Here is a 24,429-nt window from a genome sequence, read left to right as displayed (position 1 = left end):
TAGGGGGATGGCAAAGGTAACACCTTGCCATCCCCAGAGCTGTTCTGAAATTCTAAAGGCACACCAGGGGTAGGGGGTGGAGGGAGCTAAAATTTCTAGATTAAAACATACTTGAAAAACCAAGTCAAGCTCTAAGTAATCTGCATACAGGTAATAATGCCATTAGGTTTAATTATAAAAGAGCGTTCCCACAGTTTCCCACAATTTTTAAAAAAGGAGAAAGAAACACACATGCATGACTAAAGTCCATGCTTTTCAGAATCCCAAGCATGACTCTACTTATAGTCACCCTTTTCTTGGGATTAAAGCTCGTTAGTCAAAGTCACGGGACATATTATTAACCGAACTCGTTTGTGAAAACTCATTAGCTAAATACAAGCTCCGGAACATAATTTGTTAAAGCATTCATTCTGCATCGCCGACCGCCCCCATCATCACAGGCGCCTGCTCTCAGTACTGTTGTTGCCTTAGCTGGCTTCAATTTTTAAACGCTTTGCAAAAGAGCTCCGACTTAAAGAGAAGAGAAGGAGACGCTTACCTTGAGAAGCGAAGGCAGCCTAGCCAACTTCCGGTTTTGTTACAATTTGTATCTCCTTTCAGCAGCTGGGTGGAGCCAGTTTACCCAGTAACCAGAAGGCAACGTCTCCCAAGCTAAGCAGCAAAACTTGATTTGCAAGACCAGTACTAGTTTTTGGACTCCATTTCTGACAATTACATTTAAGAACACTTTGCCAAGTAGTAGTTGTTCCATAGAGAAAATTGTATTTTTGCTTTAACTACAAAACCACTTGGAAATATACATCTGTTCTATATATTCTAAGTAAAGACAAAGAAAAGGAACCCACTAGTTGTGGTTAGGTAGGGTTGCCAGATTTAGTAAATTAAATACTGGGTGCCTGCTTAAACTCAATTTCAGATAAACAGCCAATATAAATATTGTTCTATGCAGTATTTGGAATATAATTATACTAAAAAAATAATTCATTGTTTTTTCTGGCAACTCTAAGACGTAACAGTAATTAGCAAACTATTTCTATTAACTACAAAAGGTGCAAAAGAATCAGAATGAATAGACTGAAACCTTGGAAAGTAAATGATATCATGCAAAAGAATTATTTTAGTTTGCAAAATTCACTCAAACTTAGGAGTTTGGTTTTCATTTCTTTTTAAGCCTTTAATCTTTGTTTTGCACAAGATTTTTTTGCAAAAGAAAATTTTTAGGGCTAGGAAAAGACAATGTATCTGCAAATATTAAACATTCCACTGCGGGCTACGAGTCACAAGTGCAGACTGGAAAATAAATGATGTCATATACACTTTGACCTGTGATCCCTGGTTGGCAATCAATACTACTAAATTCTCTAAAACCATTTTAAAAGGAGAGAAGAGAGGGGAAAGAACACCATCACTTTAATCTTTCTCCTTAAGAACTAGGCACAATTAACAAAAACCCCTCTTTACAGGATTTTAGAGAGAGGCTTTAAATAAAGATGCCAGAGAGCCGGTTTTCTATCCAAAAGCTGTGTGAAATGTGAATAGACTGAAACTAAGTCAGTAGAGCTTCAGTCCTTCCATGTAAAGCCTCAGGTGATGACAGAGGTTTCTGAAGTTATAATTAAAACTTCTCCAGAAATAGTCCCCAGTGGACACTTTGCACGCCAAAAGCATGATTAAAAAAAAAAAAAAAAAACACAAAACCTATACAACAAATAATTCTTAGAATATATTATCATAATCTTTCATTCCAAAGCACTCTTAAACGGATGAAGGGGGGAGGCAAACCAGGAAACAGACTCTTAACTATAGAGAACTAAGGGTTATTGGAGGAGAGGTGGGCAAGGGGATGGGTGAAATAGGTGATGGGGATTAAGGAGGGCACTTGTGATGAGCACTGGGCGTTGTATGGAAGTGCTGAATCACTATATTGTACACCTGAAACTAATATTACACTGTATGTTAACTAACGAATTTAAATAAAAACTTGAAAAAATAAATAGTAGTGGGAGAGGGCACAGTGGGAAGAACTGAATGGAGAGGCTTAGCTCTATCTAAAAGCACCATTTTCCAGGCCTACCATTTCCCCTGAAGTCCCCAGCTGTAACTCCCCTTATCACTCCCAGCCAGATGTCTAGGCTCTTTCTTCATCAGCTTCTTGTTGGCTGTCACAAAAGGAACCAAATTTAATAAGATGTTCAATGGAGCTTGGACTCTGAGAATTTGATACTATCCTATTGGATCCCATTCTCATGCCTCTACATTAGCAGTTCTCAAATTTTTTGGTCCAGACTCCTTAACAACTTTTAAAAATTACTGTGGACCCCAAAGAAATATTTGTTTATATGGGTGATATCTATCATTATATGTATTAAAAATTAAAAGTGAGAAATACTTCAATACTTACAAATTCATTTTTAAATGATAAAAATAAACCCATTACGTATTAACATAGTATTTTTTTCACTACTGCTGTTATGATTGTTTGCCAAAAATAAGAATTTAGTGAGAGGAGTAGTGTTAAATTTTTGCAAATTCTTTGGTGCCTGGCTTAACAGAGGACAGCTGGATTCTGGCATCTTCTTCTATATTTGATCTGTTGCAGTATCATATGACACATCACAGAGCCACTGGAAAACTCCAGCGTATATTCATGAGAGAATGAGAACGAATAAGGCAAATAAAGTATAGCAAGAATAAGAAGTAGCATTTATTGAGCACACATTTTGACCAAGGCACATGCACCATCCTAACTCTCACAAGAACCCTAAGTAAAAGGTATTACAGTATTATACACATTCTAGCACTGGGAGTGCCGAGGGCATGTACAACTAAGTAAATTGCCGTAGGTCAGGCAGAGAATAGTGGCAAGACAGGGTTCTAAGCCACAGCTACTAACTCTCTACCCTGAACCTCGTTGACAAATCTGAATGATGTCTGATGGACCAAACATAAATTTGCCTTTCCTATGATACTCAGCATTTCATAAAACACAGGATTGAAGTAGAACATCTCCAACTGATTAGACCCTACCTTGACTCAGTAAATCCCAAACCCACCATCTAAAATAGACCCATTCTCATGTGGCCTTTAATTTTGCCCTCTTATCCAGATTCGTTCCCTCTTTATCTCCACTGCCATCACTTATCCTCTGTTTTCGTTACCTCAAGAGTAAAAATGAGGTTATAACCAGAACCATATGTTCTCTAAGGTCTCCTGCCAAATTGTGAAAACAGGTTTCTGTTGGCCAAGAAGAGACATGTAATGGACCAGAAAAAGACTAGACTTTTAGAGTGACAGGTCACTTAAAAAAAAAAATTATTACATCATTCAACAGCTACTTTATCAAACACCTACTGCACAGCAGATACTGTGCTGGGCACTACCCTATATTTGTACAAAGTGGGTCTATGTCTAATATATTGTGATTTCTTAGGTTGATAATAAAGGAAGAACAAAAGAAAGAGGGGCAGAGGAGGAAGGAAGGAAGGAAAGAGGGAGGGAGGGAGGAAGCAGAATAATTACCTAATAAACCCATGTTCCTGTAGACATGCAGTTCTCATTGCTTTTCCGATGTCACTGGGTTAAGAATCTTGAGATAGAGGGGCACCTGGCTGGCTCAGTCGTTAAGCATCTGCCTTCAGCTCAGGTCATGATCCCAGCGTTCTGGGATGAAGCCCCGCATCAGGCTCCCTGCTTGGCTGAAAGCCTGATTCTCCCTCTCCCATTCCCCCTGCTTGTGTTCCCTCTCTCGCTGCCTCTCTGTCAAATAAATAAATAAAATCTTAAAAAAAAAAAAAAAAAGGAATCTTGAGATAGATTATTCTAGGTTATCTAGGCGTGCCCTCACTGCAGTCATAAGTGTCCTTAAAAGAAGAGGCTGAAGGGGGTGCCTGGGTGACTCAGTCTTTTGAGCATCTGACTCATGGTTTTGGCTCAGGTCATGATCTCATGGAATCAGGTTCGGCGGGAAGTCTGCTTGAAGATTCTCTCCCTCTGCTCCTTCCCCCACTTACACACGCACTCTGTCTCTCTCTCATAAATAAAAAAAATCTTAAACAAAAAAATAAAGAAGAGGCAGAGGGAAATTATACACACAAGACGACAACGTGGCCACGGAGGTAAATACTGGAGTGATGCAGCCACAGTAATGCCATCAGGAACTGAAGAGACACAGAACAGATTCTCAACCAGAGTGTCTGGAGGAAATGGATCTGCAAACACCTTTGATGTCAGCCCGGTGCTACTGATTTTGGACTTTTGGCCTCCAGAACGGTAAGAGAATAGAGGTCTGCTGTTTTAGCCGCCGAGTTTGTGGTCATTTGTTACAGAGATGCAGGAAACTTAACCAATCGCCCTTTCCAGTTTCTCCTGTATTTTTATCCATCAGTGGTACCCATCATCTTCAATGTTCAAGCAAATCCTAGAGATGACTTTCAGCTTTTTGTCTCTTTCATATTTTATAGCTCAGTTTTTCAGATTGGAGTACAATCCATTTATTAGTGGAATGTAAAATCTTTAGTGGGCAGTGTACCTGGCTGACTCAGTCAGAAGAGCATTCGACACTTGATCTCAGGGTACTGAGGCTGAGCCCCACGTTGAGGGTAAAGATTATTTAAAATAAATAAGTAAACTTAAAAAAAAAACTATTTAAAGTCTTTAGTGGGTAACAATCAGAAAAATGTTAAGATAACAGAAAAAAATAGAGCACATTATATCTAAGGGTAAATAAATATTGCTTCAATGGTCTATTCAGATTATATCCATGAGTTGATATGTCCTGGGTTGTGCATTTCTTATTTCTTGCTGTGGGCAGCAGCCCAAAATGTTGAAACCAACTGCTTTAATATCTCCCAAAGTCAATTATCAGTTCCTCCTTTCTCAACACTCACATACAAGCCTTCTACTTATTTATTCTGAGCAGGGGAACACAGGGCTCTGGAATAGATCAGCCAGGATTGAAAATCAGCTCCACACACTTAACTCTGTGATCTAGACCTCTCTGAACTTATTTTTTCACCACGAAATGAAGATCATAATACTTTCCTCATAATATTGTTGTGAAGACTAACTAAGATAACATAGGTCAAGTGCTTAGTTCAATGTCTAAACATAAAAGTTGTTCAATAAAATGTCTGCTTATAATGATCTATGCTCAAATTCTCTAGAACTAATCTCTCCCACTTGCTCTCCCATGACCCCCGTGAAGCCTGCTGACAATAGTCCAACACTACATTAATCTTCCTAAAGTACTGCTTTTATCAATAATGTTCTGTGACTTACCATTGCTTATACAGTTAAATACGTACTCTCCCAACATTTAAAGTACACCATCACCTGGCCACACTTACAACATTCTCATTGCTTTCCCACCAGGTACTGCTGACTCAATCACTCCATGAAACACGAAGTCTCATTCTCATCTTTCCACATTTGCTAATGCTATTACCTTATCATAACCTTTCTTTCCATGTATTAAACGCCACACATTCTTCAAGGTTTAGCAAAAGTCCCAATTCATTCATGAAACTTTTCTGATAATCAGGACTAATATTAGTTCCTCCATTATAAATTGACTTCATGGCCAAGTAACACGATCATATTCTCTGAAGTCTGACCCACTTTGGTTGAAATCCCAGCTCCGCTCTTTAATAGCTGTTTGACTTCAGGCAAATTACTTAACCCCCTACTCTCGCTTTCTTCACTTGCATAAAGAAGATAAGGATGCAGAAGTAGGGTTATTGTAGTGTTTTCATGAGATAATATCTCATCACACTGGCACCAGAATGATCTTGAAAACTTGCTCATGACACTATCTTTAATGCCTTGTAGTAGAATGAGGAAATACACATTGCATAAGATGCTATTCCCACACTCAAGCAGTCATCATAAATTGTTCATAATACTCTTCACTACTAAACTGGACATGGCCTCAGATCCTTCTCAATACACTATACCAGTAGTCAGTACCAGTGGATGAAAACTATACTATATGAACTAAACTATATGAAAGCAATCCCTGGGGTAGGGGCTATGTCATTATTCTCAATACTTCTTTTTAGGAACTCAAAAAACATATCCTAAATATAGGATCTCACTTTAAGTGACAGAAAGATAAGATACTAGAAATCCCTTTCTTCTGTTTTACCCCTCTTCAAACTTGATTTGAATTTCAGTTCATTTTTTTAAAGATTTGAGAGGGAGAGAGAGAGCACAAGCAGTGGGGAGGAGCAGAGGGAGAGGGAGAAGCAGACTCCCCACTAATCAGGGAGCCTGATGCAGGACTCAATCGCAGGACCCTGGGATCATGACCTGAGCTGAAGGCAGATGCTTAACCAAATTAGCCACCCAGGCGCCCCTTAAATTTCAGTTCATTTTAAGCCAGTTTATTGATTATAATGAAAGCATGGCAGACATTCTTTGTCCACTTTAATGACATTATTTTCTTTTGTAGCATTTTAATTTAGTGCAAGATAATATTAATAATCTGTAATTATGTGCCAGAGATAGCAACACTGATCAAAGTCAAATATTAAAAATTTGACTCAGCTTTACCAAATCACTAATAAAATCTCTGTTGATCATCTGGAGACATGATATAAAGTTAAAGGTCTTGGTAACTACAATCACTGGCTTCTAATATTTTCTATCAGTTGGGGTTTTACTACATTCAAGTTTCTACCATATCTGTCATTAAATCAATTAAAGCAAATTAGAAAAGAAACTAAAAAAGAATCAAAGAAAGGAAAAATATAGCATCTATTTAGTATTAACCCAGTTCTATTCAGTAATAACCTAGGGTTTTGGGGTTTTTTTTGTTTTTTTGTTTTTTAATTTCCCAAGTTTTAACAATGAAGGAATAGTATAATTTACTGCAGAATTTTGTTTTAGCAGCTCTTGGGCTATGTGACTTTTTAAAATGCCACTTATTTACAAGATGGCTTAGATCCTATTGTGTTAAGTGAGTACCTTTAATCAATACAAATGTAGTTTAGGGGCACCTGGGTGAGCTCAGTTGGTTAAGCGGCTGACTCTTGATTTCAGCTCAGGTCACGATCTCAGAGTCCTGGCACTGAGCCCCGAGTCCAGCTCCGTGCTCAGTGCAGTCTGCTGGAGGATTCTCTCCCTTCCTCTCCCTCTGCCCCTCCCCCTGCTAGCACGCACCTGCATGCACGTACACACACATACACACACTCTCTCTCTCAAATAAATAAATCTTAAAAAAAAAAGAAATCTATAAATATATACAAATGCAATGTACTCTTAATACTGAAAAGAAACTATGCTCTCCACAGTCAGAAGTAACAGATTTATCAACTGAGTAAAAAGTCATTGGTTTCTTTTATGCACAAAACATTATAGTCAGGGTGACGTGTATAATGAAAGTTGGCAGCTCTAACCATTTTTGCAAGAATATTTTTTCTCCATTAGGTAAACCTTCAAAGCTGTAGAATTTTAAATACAACAAACAAAAAGCATAAAAATAAATAATATAAGGTCCCAATCCTCAGGAACCCCCAGAATAAATGTATGAAACAGCATCGTGTCCTCTGAGAATGAAAAATAATCCTAGAACATGAGTGAATTGAGGTGAATATGATTCCCAACCTCAACTGCACCAGAGGAAGCAGGAGTTTGTCTACCCTGTATTGCCCCAAAATTGAATACAGAAGCAAAAGCCTTTACTCAAAAGCTTCTAGTTGCATAAAACCTGAAGGCAAATACCAAACATAAGATCCTGCCAATGAAACAATATTAAAATAAGGAGCGCAAATCCAAACCTGGGCATTAATCAAAGCAACTAGTATGAAAATGAAAGCGGAAATACGTGGCCAAAATAAGGAAGCTTGAGAAGCAAGAAAAGCAGGAGTGAGGAGTAATGGAATGGCTAAAAATACCGATCCAGATTAATTCTGGAATGGAGCACAGAGCTTTCTGTAACTTTTTACACAAGAGTGGGCCAGCATAGGAAAACAGGGCCTTCTAAAGGGATAAAATCAAATGCACACCATCCAATCCCTACAGTTTCCCAGAACGCCCCCCCAAATGGCCCAAAATGTTTAGTGTAATTTTTCTTGTGTTCTGATTTAATTATTATGAATTACATAGATACTATATCTACATGTTTTGATTGTAGAAACTGAAACAATAAAGATAAAATTCTACATGATACCACTCAATTCCATTTGTTTTCCTAAAACCAACCATTGCTATCAGTTCAGTATGTTTCCCTTTAAGACTTTATATACGGTTTCCTATACTTTTGTAACAGAAATAGTATCATTCTCTGCATATTGTTCTGAAATTTTTTTCATATAACAATATATGGTCAAGAGATTTTTCCATAGAATACTTCCAGATGGCTAACAGATATGTGAAAAGATGCTCAACATCACTCATCATCAGGGAAATACAAATGAAAGCCATGATGAGATACCACCTCACACCTGTCAGAATGGCTAAAATTAACATCACAGAAAACAACAAACATTGGCAAGGATGCAGAGAAAGGGGAACCCTCTTACACTGTTGGTAGGAATGTAAACTGGTGCAGTCATTCTGGAAAACAGTATGGAGGTTCCCTAAAAGTTAAAAATAGAACTACCATACAATCCAGTAATTGCATTACTAGGTATTTACCCAAAGCATACAAAAATAGATTTGAAGTATACACGCACCCCAATGTTTATAGCAGCATTATCAACAATAGCAAAACTATGGAATGAGCCAAGTGTCCATCGACTGATGAAGGGATAAAGATGTGGTTTATATATGCAATGGAATATTACTCAGTCATCAAAAAGAATGAAATCTTGTCATTTGCAGCAATGTGGATGGAGCTAGAGTGTATTATGCTAAGCAAAATAAGTCAGTCAGAGAAAGACAAATACCATATGATTTCACTCATTTGTGGAACTCAGGAAACAAAACAGATGAACATGTGGGAAGGGGGGGAAAGAGGAAATGGGGAGAGGCAAACCATAAGGGACTTTTTTTTAAGTAGGCTCCATGCCTAGCGTGGAGCCCAATGCAGGGCTTGAATTCATGACCCTGAGACCAAGACCTGAGCTGAGATCGAGAGTTGGTCGCTTAACTGACTGAGCCACTGAGGTGCACCCGCAAGAGACTCTTAACGGTAGATGAGTTGATGAAGGGAGGTTGGCGGTGGATGGGCTAAATAGGTGATAGGGATTAAGAAGGGCACTTATGATGAGCACTGGGTATTATATATAAGTGATGAATCACTGAATTCTACTCCTGAAACTGATATTACACTATATGTTAACTAACTCAAATTTAAATAAAAATTGGGGAGAAAAAAAGAACAATATATGGGCAAAGAAAAACTCAGGTATTTAAGACACCTTTATTTATTTACTTTATGCATTGTTTATTTTTTACATGAGGGAGGCAGACTATCAAGGGCAAAAGCAAAAATAGGATGTGTAAGAGAAAGAGAAGAGGAAACAAATTGTAGGTAGTCTGGAAATAGTGAATCTTTCTGTTCACTTTTGGCATAAGCTAATTCACCGACAGCTAGCTAAAGGTTCAGTCTGGAAAGTGTACCACTGAGCAGTCTGGCTGGAGTCAACAAAGATAACAATTTCAGTAGTTTACAGATTCTCTAGAGAACCTTGCTAATACCTACAGAGCATCTGGGAACAGCTGTCTCTCTGTGACAGCTGCCATGCCTGTCCAGTGGCTCCCCAACTCTGACAGCCATATCTGCATTCATTCAATACTCTCCTCCAGTCACTAACCTTCATCAGCCAGCAGCAGAGCTGAGTCGTGATCATATCAGTTCTCTGGTGTGTAGGAGAGTTGCCTAGTAATCAATGACTCTCAGTTGCCTTCTCTGGGTCTAAATATCTAACACACTGTTCTCTGTGGTCCCCAGTGGGCCAAGTTTGCTCTTCTCTAGCCTAAAATGGGGTATTTTCTTTTAAGAGGTTAGCAATAAGACTCTAAAAACAGAACACTGGATATATTGACCTAAATTACTAATAATTTTACTGTTTCAAGAGCAATGGGAGCAACAACCAGAACTATGTGTCTTGAGTCAGTCCTGATCAACAAAGAAACTTTGATGAATTCAGAAACAGATAACTTAAGAGAAACAGAAAGAAATTAGAAGTGGAAGCATCTATTTGGACAGGAAGATTGGTAGGCCATAGGGGAGGAGCCAGTTTGAAAGGTGGAAAGCGGGAGTTAAGCGTTGGACATATTAAGTTTTAGATGCCACTGAAATATCCAAGTGGAGATACCTGTTTGACAGATGTGTTGGGAGGTATAAATTTGAGTCATTAACACTTAGGACATGAGTAAGGATTAAAAAAGAGGAGAGATGTGAAGAGTGAGCCTTGGGACCCACTAATGTTTAGAAATTGGGAAGAACAGGCAAATTCAGTAAAGGAAATTGTGATTGAGTGGTCAGGAAGATAGGAAGAAAACCAAGAGTGGTGAGTCCCAAAGCGTGGAGAGTGGTTCTGAAGGTGTGTGTGGTCAATCATGTCAGATGTTTCTGGGAGCTGTAATATACTGGAGACTAAGAATTGACCAATGAGTGTGGTTTTTCAGTCATCCGTGAACCCCCTGCATCAGAATTACTTTTTTTTTTAAAGATTTTATTTATTTATTTGACAGAGAGAGAGACAGCCAGAGAGAGAGGGAACACAGGCAGGGGGAGTGGGAGAGGAAGAAGCAGGCTCCCAGTAGAGGAGCCTGATATGGGGCTCGATCCCAGGACTCTGGGATCACGCCCTGAGCCGAAGGCAGGTGCTTAATGACTGAGCCACCCAGGCACCCCCAGAATTACTTATTAAAATGGATGCTGTCTCTATCTCTGTCGAATAAATAAATAAAATCTTTAAAAAAAAAAAAATGGATTCTTGGGGGGCACCTGGGTGGCTCAGTCAGTTAAGTGTCTGCCTTAGGCTAAGGTCATGATCTCAGGGTCCTGGGATTGAGCCCCATGTGGAGCTCCCTGTTCAGTGGGGAGTCTGCTTCTCCTTCTACTCCTCCCCCTGCTCATGCTCTCTCTCATGCATGTGCTCTTTCTCTCTTAAATAAATAAATAAAATCTTTTTTAAAAATAAATAAACAAAAATAAATAAAATGGATTCTTGGTTCCATCTCAGACCTACTGGATCAGATTCTGTGGAGAAGAGCCCAGAATCCTGCTCTTAAACAAGCACCTGATGATTCTCAAGAACCCAAGAGTTGCTGTCTTAGAGTGTTTATTGGTAGAATTATACCCATCTTTGCTCTAAACCAATGGTTCTTGGGTTTTAATGTTCATCAGCATCACCTGGTAAATTCCTTAAAACACAGATTACTAAATCCCACCTCCAGAGTTTCTGATTCAGGAAGACAGGTAAGCCTGAAAAATGCTGATGTTGTTGGTCTGTGGACTACACTTTAAGAACCACTGCACCAAACTTTTTTGAAACAGACCCCTTAAAAATAGAGTATAAGCACATCTGATTCAAAATGTGCCCCTTCCCTGGTTAGTAAAATTCTAAGATAACATGGTTAACTCCAAGATAGCAAAATTTTCTTTCAAGTTTTCTAACTCCCAACATCTGGAATTTTCCCTTCTTCAGGGAACCTCTCTTTTTAAAGCCTTTCTGCTAGGCAAATCAGGTCCACCCTCTCTTGCTGAAAGCCAACTGATTATGGACTTGAATCATGTCTACAAAATATCTTCCCAGCAACACTTAGACTAATATTTGGTTGAATAACTGGGGATTACAGCTTAGCAAAGTTGACACACAAAACTGACCATCACACTACTGTATCTGAAATAGAGTTCCTGGGGCATCTGGGTGTCTCAGTCGGCTAAGCACCCAACTCTTGATTTCAGCTCAGGTCATGATCTCAGGGTCAAGCATTGGGCTCTGCGCTCAGTTGAGAGTCTGCTCAAGATTCTGTCTCTCCCTCTCCTACTGTCCCTCTCCCCCGCTCACTCTCTCTCTCTCAAAGTAAATAAATAAATCTTTAAAATAAGAGTTCCTTTAATTCTCTACCCCCTTATTCTGCTTTATTTTCTTCACAGAACTTACCACTACCTGACATTATATCTATATGCTTCTTTGTTTACATAATGACTATCTCATCTGCTAAAATGTAAGGTCCAGGGTGCCTGGGTGGCTCAGTCGGTTAAGCATCTGCCTTTGGCTCAGGTCATATCCCAGGGTCCTAGGACTGAGCCCCATGTCAGGCTCCCTGCTCTGCAGAGTCTGCTTCTCTCTCTGCCTCTCCCCCCACTCATTTTCTCAATCTCTCTCACTCTTGTGCTATCTCTCTCAAATAAATAAGTATAATCTTTAAAACAAAAGGAATTTCACTTTAAAAATAATAATAATATTAAATAAATAAATAAATAAATAAATAAATAAATAAATAAGTAAAATGTAAGGTCCATCAAGGAAAGAATCTTGTCTTTTGGGTTTTGTTTTGTTTTTTTAACTCTTATGTTCAAAGAATCTATTTTGGGACATTGTGTTCACTTCTGCTGTGTTGTTACTATGATCAATGTTAATATAAGGACCCTTGTATATACATACATCTTGGGTCAATTTTCCAATTTTTAATTTTTAAAAGTAAATTTTTCAATCTAGTTTTTCTGTTAATATTTTCAAGTCAGGTTTCTAGAGGTATAATTCTACAAAGAGTAATATTTTCCCTTTTCAGTGTGGAGTTCTGTGATTTCTGACAAACACATGCCATCAGTCATGTAACCATCACAGTCAAGACAAAGTATTTCCATCACCTCAGAAAGTTCCTTTGTGACCCACTGTAGTCAACCCTTGTCTCACCCCCTAGCCTGGAAACCACTTGTACTAGTTTTCTAGGACTGCCAAATAAAGTACCTCAAGCTCGGTGGCTTAAATGACAGAAACTCATTGTCTGGAGGCTAGAGATCTGAAATCAAGGTGTTGGCAGCAATGGTTCCTTCTGAGGGCTGTGAGGGAGGGATCTGTTCCATGTCTCTCTCCTTGGCTTGTAGGTGGCTATCTTGTCCCTGTGTCTCATTTATATCATCTTCCCTCTGTGTATGTCTCTGTACCTAGATTTCCCCTTTTTATAGACAGTGGTCATGATCTCAGGCTCCTGGGATGGAGCCCCTTCTGGCTTCCTGCTCAGTGGGGAGTCTGCTTCTCCTTCTTCCTCTGCCCCTCTCCTTCCCCCTGCTCATGTTCTCTCTCTCAAATAAATAAATAAAATCTTTTTTAACATTTTTTAAAAAATAAATAGTTAAGAAAAATCGACTTTGTGACATCATTCAGTAATACTTAAGGATATTAATTCAGTATTGCAGAAATGATGGAAGCAAGGAGTATAGTTTTAACTCAGAGCCAATCTGCCTGCACCAAACACCCTATGAAAAGCTCTGTAAGTAACTTATTCTGAGAGAGAAAGAGACTCTTCTAATAGCAACAGGTTGTTTGTTAAGTACATATTTAGTTTTTTTAGAAGTTTTATCAAAACAGGGGTGCCTGGGTGGCTCAGTTGGTTAAGTGTTGACTCTTGATCTCAGCTCAGGTCTTGATCTCAGGGTCATGAGTTCAAGTCCCGTGTTGGGCTCCAGGCTGGGCGTGGAGCCTACTTAAAAAATAAATAAATGAAAATTTTATCAAAACAAAACGTTCACATAAGTTTTTAGAAAGCAAATAGTACAGGGCGGTGCCTTGGTGGCTCAGTCAGTTAAGCGTCTGACCCTTGATTTTGGCTCAGGTTGTGATCTTAGGGTCATTGGGATGGAGCCAAACATCAGGCTCCAGGCTCCCCACTCGGCAGGGAGTCTGCTTGGGATTTTCTCTCTCCCTCTCCATCTGTCCCATCTCCCATCTCTCCTCCCCCTCCTTCTCAAATAAATAAATAAATCTTTAAAAAAAAAAAAAAAGCAAATAGTACAGAAGCCATATAGTGAAAAGCAATCATTCTGTGTTCGATTGTCCACTGATTCCCAAACCCAGAAGCAAACTCTTTCACATAATCTACTTTGGTTCTTCTGGTGGTTACTTCCGTTTCTCTTAATATACCCTTCCTACTATTCCTTGATATAATACATTGAGATATTTTTATTAATTTCCTGCTACTTTCCCTCGCCCAACTTCACCCTCTATATTATATTGCTATTTGCAGTTCCTCTATCGGCTACTTTTGTGATATAATACTCAAAGTTCTATCTCAGATATAGATATTATCCTTTGAATTTCTCCTGTATGAGGAAAACAGGACCTTTATTATTCTATTTATATTCCCTTCCTATCTTCTATCAATAATTCCCACATGGTCAAGGTGGATAACATTGATAATCTATTCTGTAACCATAATTAAGTCTTCCTTGTTTTCTTGTAAATTGATTTCAAAGTTGAAAACTATAAAGAGCATTTATATTATGATTATTGATTATTTCAATATTATTCAATTTAATACTAAAGAGTCAAGATTAATTCTTAATCTATGTCTCCGTAGTCTTTTTTTTTTTTTAAGACTTTATTAGAGAGAGAGAAAGCACAGAGGTAGAAGCAGGCTCCCCACTGAGCAGAGCCCGATGTGGGACTCAATCCCAGGACCCTGAGATCATGACCTGAGCTGCAGGCAGAGGTTTAACCTACTGAGCCACCCAGGCACCCATATGCCTCTGTAGTCTTTATCCAAGTGCCACTCAATAGGACAATGTGCAAAATGGGTTCTCTTACATTCTCTCCAATTATTAGAAATTGGGCCATATTTTGGATTGCTTCGTGTTTAGAATATGCCTTTCCTATACTGTTGAATGTTTGTTTGCTTTGCCTTGGGATTTCTTATAATCTTTATTTTCTTATGATATGAAGAAATATATGCATTCCAGACAATATCCTTAATGTCATCCAGCTGCTTACTCCACATCCATTCCATTTTAGTTTATGTCCATGGATTTCCTCTTTTAGATTGGATTCATTTAGACCATGAGATTCTCGTACATTTTTTTTCTTGAAGATTTTAAATTGTCTTTCCTTTTTTTAAAAATAATGCACCATAGGGCCTTCTTAGGGCAGTAGGCAGCGTGTCAGTCTCATAAAAAAATGAATTGTGTGCTTTTGCCATATCCTAAAGTTTGTACTACTTCTGTTTTATGGATTCAGAAATTTCTTAAATTTTTTGGAATTTTGTTTTTACATAGTTTCTATTCTCTGAATTATTTGTTTCCTCACGAGTCATTTTTTTCACTTTATTTTAGTTCTTGTTCGTATTGTAGGCTTACTGCAAAAGTCAGGCGACTTAGCTGCCTGTTTCAACTTAAGAATGCAGCAGTTGGGGGTGCCTGGGTGGCTCAGTCGGTTAAGCACCTGCCTTCGGCTCAGGTCATGATCCCAGGGTCCTGGGATGGAGCCCCGCATTGGGCTCCCTCTCAGCGGGGAGACTGCTGCTCCCTCTCAGCGGGGAGACTGCTTCTCCCTCTCCCCTCTGCTCTCCCTCAGTATCACTCTCTCTCTCTCAAATAAATAAATAAAATCTTAGAAAAAAAAAAGAAAAGAATGCAGCAATTGAAAGTTTGACAAAGCCCCCGTAAAAAAAAACAAAAACAAAAAAACCTTACTCTTCCTCCTAGGGGTCTCTTCTTTATTCTGACACTATTACCACACTCAAAACACTCTGACACCAGATGTGGGGGGGGTTTGTCCCCACAATTCTGTGTGACACCAGCTAGGTATCCTAAACTTAATTCAGACACTATCTACCTGGAGATAACATCAGATCCTACAAGTTAAGGGTTTAGTCCTACAGGACTGACCCCTACTTTGGAAGCCAATCACTAGTCCATGTTGTGACATGTTCTTCTGACAAAATTGCTAGGTATCAGAGGTTCCCACGACCTCCTCAAGTTCAATTAATTTGCTAAAGTGGCTCACAGAATTCAGGAAAACAGTTTACTAACTAGATTGTTGGTTCATTACAAGAGGATAGAACTCAGGACTAGCCCGATGGAAGAGATGGGCAGGACAAGGTATGTGGCAAGGAGCACAGAACTTACATGCTCTCTTCCAACACACCACTCTCCCCAAAATCCATGCTCCTCAACCCAGAAGCTCCCTGAACCCCATACTTGGGAGATGTTTATGGAGGTTTCATCACATAGGCATACTGGAGCATTAACTCAATTTCCAGCCCCTCTCCAGAGAATGGGGGGTGAGGCTAAAAGTTCCAAGCAATCACGTCTTGGTCTTTCTAGTGACACACCACCAGGGAAGGGCCCACCAAGAGCCACCTCTTAGAACAAACGATACTCCAGGAAATTCCAAGGGATTTAGGAGCTCAGTGGAACAAAGATGTTTCAAGTGCTCTTATCATTTAGGAAATTACAAGGGTTTTAGGAGCTCTGTGCCAGGAACTAGGGGCAGAGACCAATATACAGACAGTCCCTGAATTAACAATCGTTTACCTTTTTATGACTTTACAACTTTACGTGGGTGCAAAAGCAGTATGCATTCAGTAGAAACTGTATTTCAAATTCTAAATTTCGATCTTTCCCCAGACTAGCAATATGCAGTATGATACTCTTGTGATGCTGGGCAGCAGCACCCAGTCACAGCTCCCAGTCAGCCCCGCAACCACGAGGGTGCACAACCAATATACTTAGACCATTCTGTATCCATACAGCCATTCTGTTTTTCACTTTCAGTGCAGTGTTCAATAAATTACATGAGATATTCACCACTTTATTATATAATAGGCTTTGTGTGAGATTATTTTGCCCAACTATAGACTAATGTGAATGTTCTGAGCACATTTAAAGTAGCATAGGCTAAGCTGTGATGTTTGGTAGGTTGGGGGTCTTAAATGCATTTTCAACTTACAGTGGGTTTATCGGAACATAACCCTATCGTAAGGTCAGTGAGCTCTCTTGCTCAACTACAGACCCCAACAGTTAAAATCAGAAATAAGACAAGACCACTTAACTCATGTTCTAATGGAAACCCACTGTTCTTATTGCCTATGGCAACTTTCTTGAGGCATTGATGAGGAGGTTTTGCAATGACTGAACATTCCAATTGCCAGGCCAGAAAAGCCCTGATGGCAAGAGAATGCCTAGAAGACCACATCCCTTTCCCTGTCTATGATCACACACCGAACACATCTAGACCCCACCCATGATCACAGGCTCCCTGCTGGCTCTCTTGCATGTACCCACTCTGAACCCCTCCCTATAAAACTCAAGGTAGAGGCAGAAAAGTCGGTTGTAAAGGCCTGAGCCTACCACCTCTGCCAGCTGCCAGCACCTGAAATAAATTTCTCCCTTTCTCTTTTCCAAACCCCAGTCTCTTGAGTGATCGGCTTCTCTTGTGACCACTTAGTTTATTCAAGTTTTTTCGGCAACGGTGTTAGCAAACCCAGCCAGGAGCTACGCTTTTGATTTATCCAGCCCCCTGGGGATTCTCTGGGACTACAAGGCTGCCCTCAGCAGCTTGCCAGGCTTCCCTATTCGTGTCCTGAGTTAGCAGCTATGATAGATTACTAACAAAAAGTCGAGGAAGATCTGCACATATTTTCTTTATCGTATTCATACCTCCGAGTGAGAGGACTAGGCTTATCATCAGACCAGCTTTGCTTTTGAGTGGGTGACCTGTTGGAGAATCAGCCCAGTCATCCTGGTGGCTACCAAATACCGCAGTTAATCAATAGATCTAAACAGGCAGCTGCACATGAACCTTGAGTATCTGAAGGCACAAAGTAAACATGTAGAAATTTCCAGTAAAGCCACTAGACCAGGTTGAAGAATGAGGTGAGGCCAGACAATTGGCTCCTGGACCTGTTTTCAAAGCATAAGTAGAACTATAGTTGTATTAGTTGCGTTATTAACTTCGCTCCACGTTCTGTTCTGTTCCCTACTTAATTACAGTTTTATGCACATCTTATTAATCATTAACTTTGCTTTTTCCACTCCAACTCCCTGCTCACCCACTGATTGTAGAAACCTAAACGGGGACCAAACAGTAACAAACAGCTGTCTTGAAATTATCTGACATACCTGATCATACCAGGTCCCAAATGGCACTGATGGGGTTTTGGAATATCGGTGAGGTTCAGTGGGGTGGAGTCTGGAACCGATGACCAAGAATTCTTGAGACGTCTTTGGTGCAAAATGGTGGTTTATTAAAGCAAGGGGACAGGACCCAACCCATGGGCAGAAAGAGCTGCTGCCCTGGGTGGTGGCGGGTGGCTGATTATATACTATGGGGTTGGGGGAGGTAAGGAAAAAGGGAGGTTGAGAAAGTACTTTCATATGTTAAAGAAGACTCACAGGCTACCGGAGGCCTTGCCATTGTCAAGTTAAGGTTGTTTTCCCCTCTAGCAAGGCATTAGCATTAAGATGGTTGGGGGCTCCCCGGAAGAAAGTCACACATGTCCCACCCAAGAGTGGGGGGTGGGAAGAGGTTGCAGGGTATCAGCTTAGGCTTTGTCTTCAGCCAGCCTTCTGCTCCCTCATCAGCCCCTCATTGTCTGGAAGAATGCATACCTCCAAACTTTCAATGCACCCTCCCTAAAAGCTTTCAAGAAACATTTCGCCTTCCTCTCAGGTATTCATTTCCTTCCCCAAACACATATGAGCGGTCCCTAGGCTCAACACAAGCAAGGCAGCTTTGGGAATAATCCCCTGCCTTCTTGCTGGGCTGCCTTTTTTTTTTTTTTTTTTTAATTTATTTACTTAAGAGAGAGAGTGAGAGCACAGAGGGAGAAGTAGACTCCCTGCTGAGCAGGGAGCCCCAACATGGGGCTCGATCCCAGGACCCTGAGACCATGACCTATGCCCGTGACCTGACCGACTGAGCCACCCAGGCACAGGGCTGTCCTTCTGATAACAAAGCTTTCTCTGTTTCAAAACTGGTGTCTCAGACACTGGCTTATTGAGCATCGGGTACATGGACAAGTTTAAGTTCAGTAACAACACCGTGCTTCAATTAAAATGTAAGCCTTCTCCACCCCCAAAAGATAATTTTCTCTCATCTTACTTGATTTTCTTGTGGCACTAGATACCGTTGGTCACTCCAAGTTTCTTGATATTATTTTCTTAGCATCTGTGACTCCACCTTCTAGCTTTCTTCCCATGGCTCTGATATGGTATACTCAGCCTCCTGCATGGACTATCTAACCTAAAAATAAATGATGAGGGAGCAGAAGGCAAGCTGCAGACAAAGCACGAGCTGACACCCCACAAACACCCCCCACAAGGTGGGATATGTATGACATTCCTCAGGCACTCCTGCCTGTCCTAAAACTAAGGGAAAAACAAATGGCTAACTTACAGAAATTACAGTCCTGCAAGACATGAGTCTCCCTCAGTTTACAAATGCCTTAGTGATTTACAAGAAAAAAAGCATTCTTATCAATAACCTAACTTCCAGAAGGAAGCTCCCAACTGTCTGAATGTTAATGCCTTACTAGAGGGAAAAACAACCTTCACTTTATAATGGCAAGGCCTCCAGTATCTTGTAGGTCCTCTTTACCATATGAAAGTTCTTTTGAAAACTCCCCGTTTCCTTACCCCCAACTTCCGAGTATATAATCAGTCACCCCTCACAACCCCAGTGCAGCCGCTCTTTATGCCCACGGGTCCTGTCCCTGTGCTTTAATAAAATCACCATTTTGCCCCAAAGAGGTCTCAAGAATTCTTTCTTGGTCATCAGCTCTGGACCTCACCACACCAGACCTCACCTACATTCAAAAACTGCATCATGAAGAGCCACAATCAGGCAAACAGGTGTTTATTTGCCGTCAATTGCAATTTAGGGAGCACATATACGGAGAGTAACCCAAGTTGTGTCCCACTTGTAGGGTGAAAGCAAGGGGTTTTTATGAGGAAAGGAAGGGCAGAAGAATTTCCTGTCCCTTTCAGGGTCCTTCTAGCTGGACTAAGAATCAAATTGACATGAGACAGATTAATAGGAGAAAATCAAATTTAATTTGGTATGTACAGGGAATCCACAAGAGACATTCAAGCCCGAAGACAGTGAAGCAATATGAAGCTTATATGAGCTAAGGAGAAAGGTAGGGTCTGAGGATGCAGAGGGGGAAAGGACCATTGCCGGGAAGGTGAGAGGAGATGTGCAGAAAACAAAGGTTGCTCTATTATGCAGATAAGTTTCTCAGGTAGAGAGGAATCTCTGTTAATAGCTTTCTTCCTGATACAAGCAGGCAGTTGAGCGGGACGTAAAGAGCTTTTCCTGTGGGTTTTGAATGCTTTTAACTCAAAATAATGTTCATGTCCAAGTGACCCATCTTGGGGTGGCCTGCCCTTGGCTGGCCCCTACATAACCAATTGTGAACTCTCACGCCAGAATTCTCTGGATTGGCAAATTTATGAATATATTTCATAATTTCCAGAAATGTGCTTTTTCATAATGTGATCTTTTCATAAAGCATAAGACATGTTTACTAACAGACACAAATTTATCTTTAGTTTCTCTGTAATAAAAGTAGGTAAACCTATGTTTAGTACCTAATGTTTCATTACTTTTACTTATTTGAAAATGATCTAGATATTTAATGAATATAACTTTACTGATCATTTAAGTTAGCAAAACTTTAAAGTATTAGGTTACCAAAGATTTCATAAACCATTTAAACGTTTGCATGCAAAACTTTTTATCTTATTAAATGTCTATTTAATTTACAATTATGTTTAGACTACCTGTAAAACTTCATGAGGCATTAAACAAAGTCAATCGTTATTCTTTTTTTTCCAACAAATTTTACAACAGAGATAACACGAACTTATTTGACTTTTAATAATAATATAAGCAGAATAAAAATTTTATATTTAATACTGATAGCTCTAAAGACATATCTATTTTAATTAAACCAACAACCTTAAATAGCTTTAATACTGAATATTTTCCCTTGATCATATGAACTTGAAAAACATTTAGGTAAGTTTCTATCTTTCCGAGTTGTAGAATACCCAATTCCTACAAGTCCTTGTCTTCAAACCAATTAAGCAGAACTCCTTTACAAATTAATTTTAGCAATGCCAGATGTAGAGAAAATATTTCACATGTACAACATATTTGGACACGCATACAAATACACAAACAAGATGCAACCAAAATCTTATACCGGTTTTACTAATATTTGTGGAGAGGATATTAGAGGTCCAATTTCCAAAGACTCTTTTCCCCCCCTTAACGAAACACTTCTCCTTAAAATTTGAGTTTCAAAGAATGGCTCTTAGGTCCTAGCTAAACTAGGGTAGAAATTTTACATCATAAAGGCACAGTTTTCTCCAAGGCGGTTATTTAGAGCTTTATCTGTCTGTTGGAGGGGCTAGAGTCCGGGCAAAACAGACCGTTTAGCAATTTGCATTTTTAAAAGGCCTCTCCCCTGCCCCTTCTTTTTTTTCCCTTCAGTGTTAGGAGATTATGGACTATGTTTACATTTTAAAGACAAGATGAAATTTATAATTTCAAGGCACAGAGGAATAATGTGAAATCTTTTGTGTGTGTGCAAGTATCCAACATCTTGATCTTTTATAATATCCACAAACATTTTGAGAGGAATAGGCAAGGTTTGGGGATTGGTAAAAATAGGAGGGCTTTGACTTGTTTCTAGAGTTGCATTTTTGGTTTTGTAGACATTTGTAAAGCGAAGACAATTGTTTCTAATTCCCCCAAGTAACCGGAATTACAGCCTGAATATGAAGGAATTGGCCCTGTTCCTTTTTTTTTTTTTTTTTTAAGATTTTATTTATTTAGTTGACAGAGACATCCAGCGAGAGAGGGAACACAAGCAGGGGGAGTGGGAGAGGAAGAAGCAGGCTCAGAGCAGAGGAGCCTGATGTGGGGCTCGATCCCAGAACGCCGGGATCACACCCTGAGCCGAAGGCAGACGCTTAAAGACTGCGCCACCCAGACGCCCCTGGCCCTGTTCCTTTTTAAACTAAATTCGCCCTTTTTTGTATATGAAAGAGTTTTTAACTAAAGTGGGAATCAAAAGATTTATCTTTGTAAAGTCTGTGTGAAGCATTTTCACAAAGACCTTTGTTCTGGGTGCGCTAATTAACCTTGGCTGCTATTAGCTCCCAAGTATTAGCCTTTTGCAGATTGTTTATAGGAAGGCCTAAGAGAAATTTTGGTCCTCTGTTTCCCCTATGAAGGGGAAGTTGTGAATATAGTCAAATAATCTTTGCATTACTCTCTAATTTTGATAAGATCTTTTAAAAGTAGAGGTAGAAGGGTTTTATAATTTTAAAGACCAGTTACTGTCCAGGAGATACAGTGGGGGATCTAGGCTACACCAGCAAAGGACATTGCATGGGAATGCCTGACGCTGGCAGAGCCTGATTACAGAGGCCTGGAAGACAGGAGCAAAGTGAGCCTTAATGCCAGTCTCAGATGCTTTTGTTAAATTCATTTCCTGGCTTCCAGCCCCTACATGAACAACCTATATTCTTCAAACACAAGAGATTAGGCTGGAGTGCTCCCTGTAAACCTTGTAGGGGAAGAAAAGTTAAAACAGGTATATAAGGCTGGATTTTAAGAAGGGGAATTTACATTGGATGCAGGCATTTATATTTAAATCTTAAGTCTGATTTTTGTTGTTCTTTTAATTTGTCAAGGGAGTCCCTAAGGCTAGCGATTATACTAATAAGACAATTGAAAGCTCTCCATAAAATATATAATTTTTAAAAAACATAGCCAATTTAAAGGATCCATTCACCTAGTCATTGATGAGTAGGATCTATTAATAGCAACTCAAACCGATCAGCCTTTTAATGGCTTAACCAAAGATGCAAGAGGCATCCAGAGAGGGCAGAGATGATGTAGCCCCCAGGATCCAAAGTTTACTCCCAAAATTAATCTAAGTGAGCAAAAGCCTTTGTTGCACAGCAAGTGAGGATGCCGTGGTGAAAACAGTGTCTCCAGTCTCCCATGAATTCGTGAGACACCTCCAGTCACAGACCCCCTAACCTGTGACACTGGGCAGGCATTTCTGGAATGAGACTTTCCAGCACTAATAAGCAGCAAAGATTGAGACAACAAAGGCTTCTATGGGCTGGAATCTCTCATGGCAAACACCCCTGTGAGTTGGCACAACTGGAGAGAGAAAGAAAGGCAGATCCCCAGTCTATTCAACTGGCCACCAAGGTGCACCCCAGTAAGTATACCCTCCAGATGGTGGAGACCAAAGAGATCATTCTCACTAGTCACAAAGTCAAGCTCTTAGGACACAGAACAAGACCAAAGGAACAGCATACGCACTTTAACAGCTTTAGTTAAGCCTTACGTCTCTTGGAGCCAAACGCATACCTCAAAGGGATGTGTCACAGAGTTGTGTTGTTTCACAGTGTCCCTCATTGCAAGAAGTTTTCTTGAGTTTGGCAGGTGACCGACCTAGTGTCAATCTAACCCATTGCATGACCAATTTATCCTAACATGGGAGTCTTCTTGAGGTAGCAATTGCTCTAGCAGCTTTTAAGTGTTCAACCCATCCCCACCAATTTTGCAGTTCTGGCTCCCACGATGTCCCTCAGCAACAACCTGTAAGCCACAGCAAAGTTTGTTTAAACAGATTCTGGCCTGATGAGAATTGTGAATGTACCCGTCTGTGAAGCTGGCTCCAACAGCAGGATTATAGCCCTATGCCTGCATTCTGTCCTTTTTATGACATAAGACATAAAAGACACAAAGAAAAACAAAGACCACCCCTGGGAGGAAATGGATCAAAAACCAGAGAGTACTCTACCAATTTCAACCAAAGAATCACTAAGCCCAAGGAACTGATTTCAAAAACATTTTCTCCTGCCAATCTAAATTTAGAAAGAGAGAAAAAGGACACTACCACTCTCCATCAGATTCCAGAGAGAGAGATTCTGGGAGACTGACATAATAAGAAATCTTACCTTCTGCCAACTGTTTGTCAGATAGCTCTCAGCTACATCAGTGTCTGGGGTGAATGACGTCCAACAAGTTAAAGTATCTTGCCACCAGCTACACCAACTGTTGGAGAGCAAGAATTTCCTATCCATTTCAAGGTCCTTCTAGCTAAGAATCAAGTTGACATGAAACAGATTAAGAAAAATCAAACTTAATTTCTTACACACAAGAAATCCACACAGACATGGGAATTCCAAAAATAGGCAGAATGAGGTACACATGTCATGCTGAACTATGGAGAAGGGCATAGGGGTTCTGGGACTTCAAAAAGAAGGAACGTAATTCATAAAAAGATGAAAAAGAATAAATATTTGGTAAACAAATGTTTGCTGCACCACTCAGTAACAATGGGACATAGAGGACTTTGATCAAAGAGGTCTAGCTAGGTTCGTCCCTGGCTACTATACTTAATTCATAGTATAATAAAGTTATCTATGGTGATAATCCTCTTCCTAGAGCAAATTCTCTATCTAAACTATTTTTAGGCAGTTTAGGGGGAGGTAGAAAGCTTTTC

At 39.8% G+C, this 24,429-nt stretch overlaps 1 long non-coding RNA gene across 1 annotated transcript in view; it reads left to right on the top strand.

The window, feature by feature from the left end:
- Positions 1–4,005: 4,005 nt before the first annotated feature.
- The window catches only part of LOC121102055, a 23,661-nt gene continuing 3,237 nt past the window's right edge, over positions 4,006–24,429 (top strand). Inside the window, exon 1 of the long non-coding RNA XR_005834098.1 lies at positions 4,006–4,269. This is a non-coding gene — a long non-coding RNA (uncharacterized LOC121102055). The remainder of the gene's footprint in view (positions 4,270–24,429) is intronic.

Source organism: Ursus maritimus, unplaced genomic scaffold (assembly GCF_017311325.1).
Source record: "Ursus maritimus isolate PB19 unplaced genomic scaffold, ASM1731132v1 scaffold_12, whole genome shotgun sequence".
Classification (NCBI taxonomy): domain Eukaryota; kingdom Metazoa; phylum Chordata; class Mammalia; order Carnivora; family Ursidae; genus Ursus; species Ursus maritimus.
Note: the sequence above shows the minus strand (reverse complement) of the source record. Positions and strands in the feature narration are given on the sequence as shown.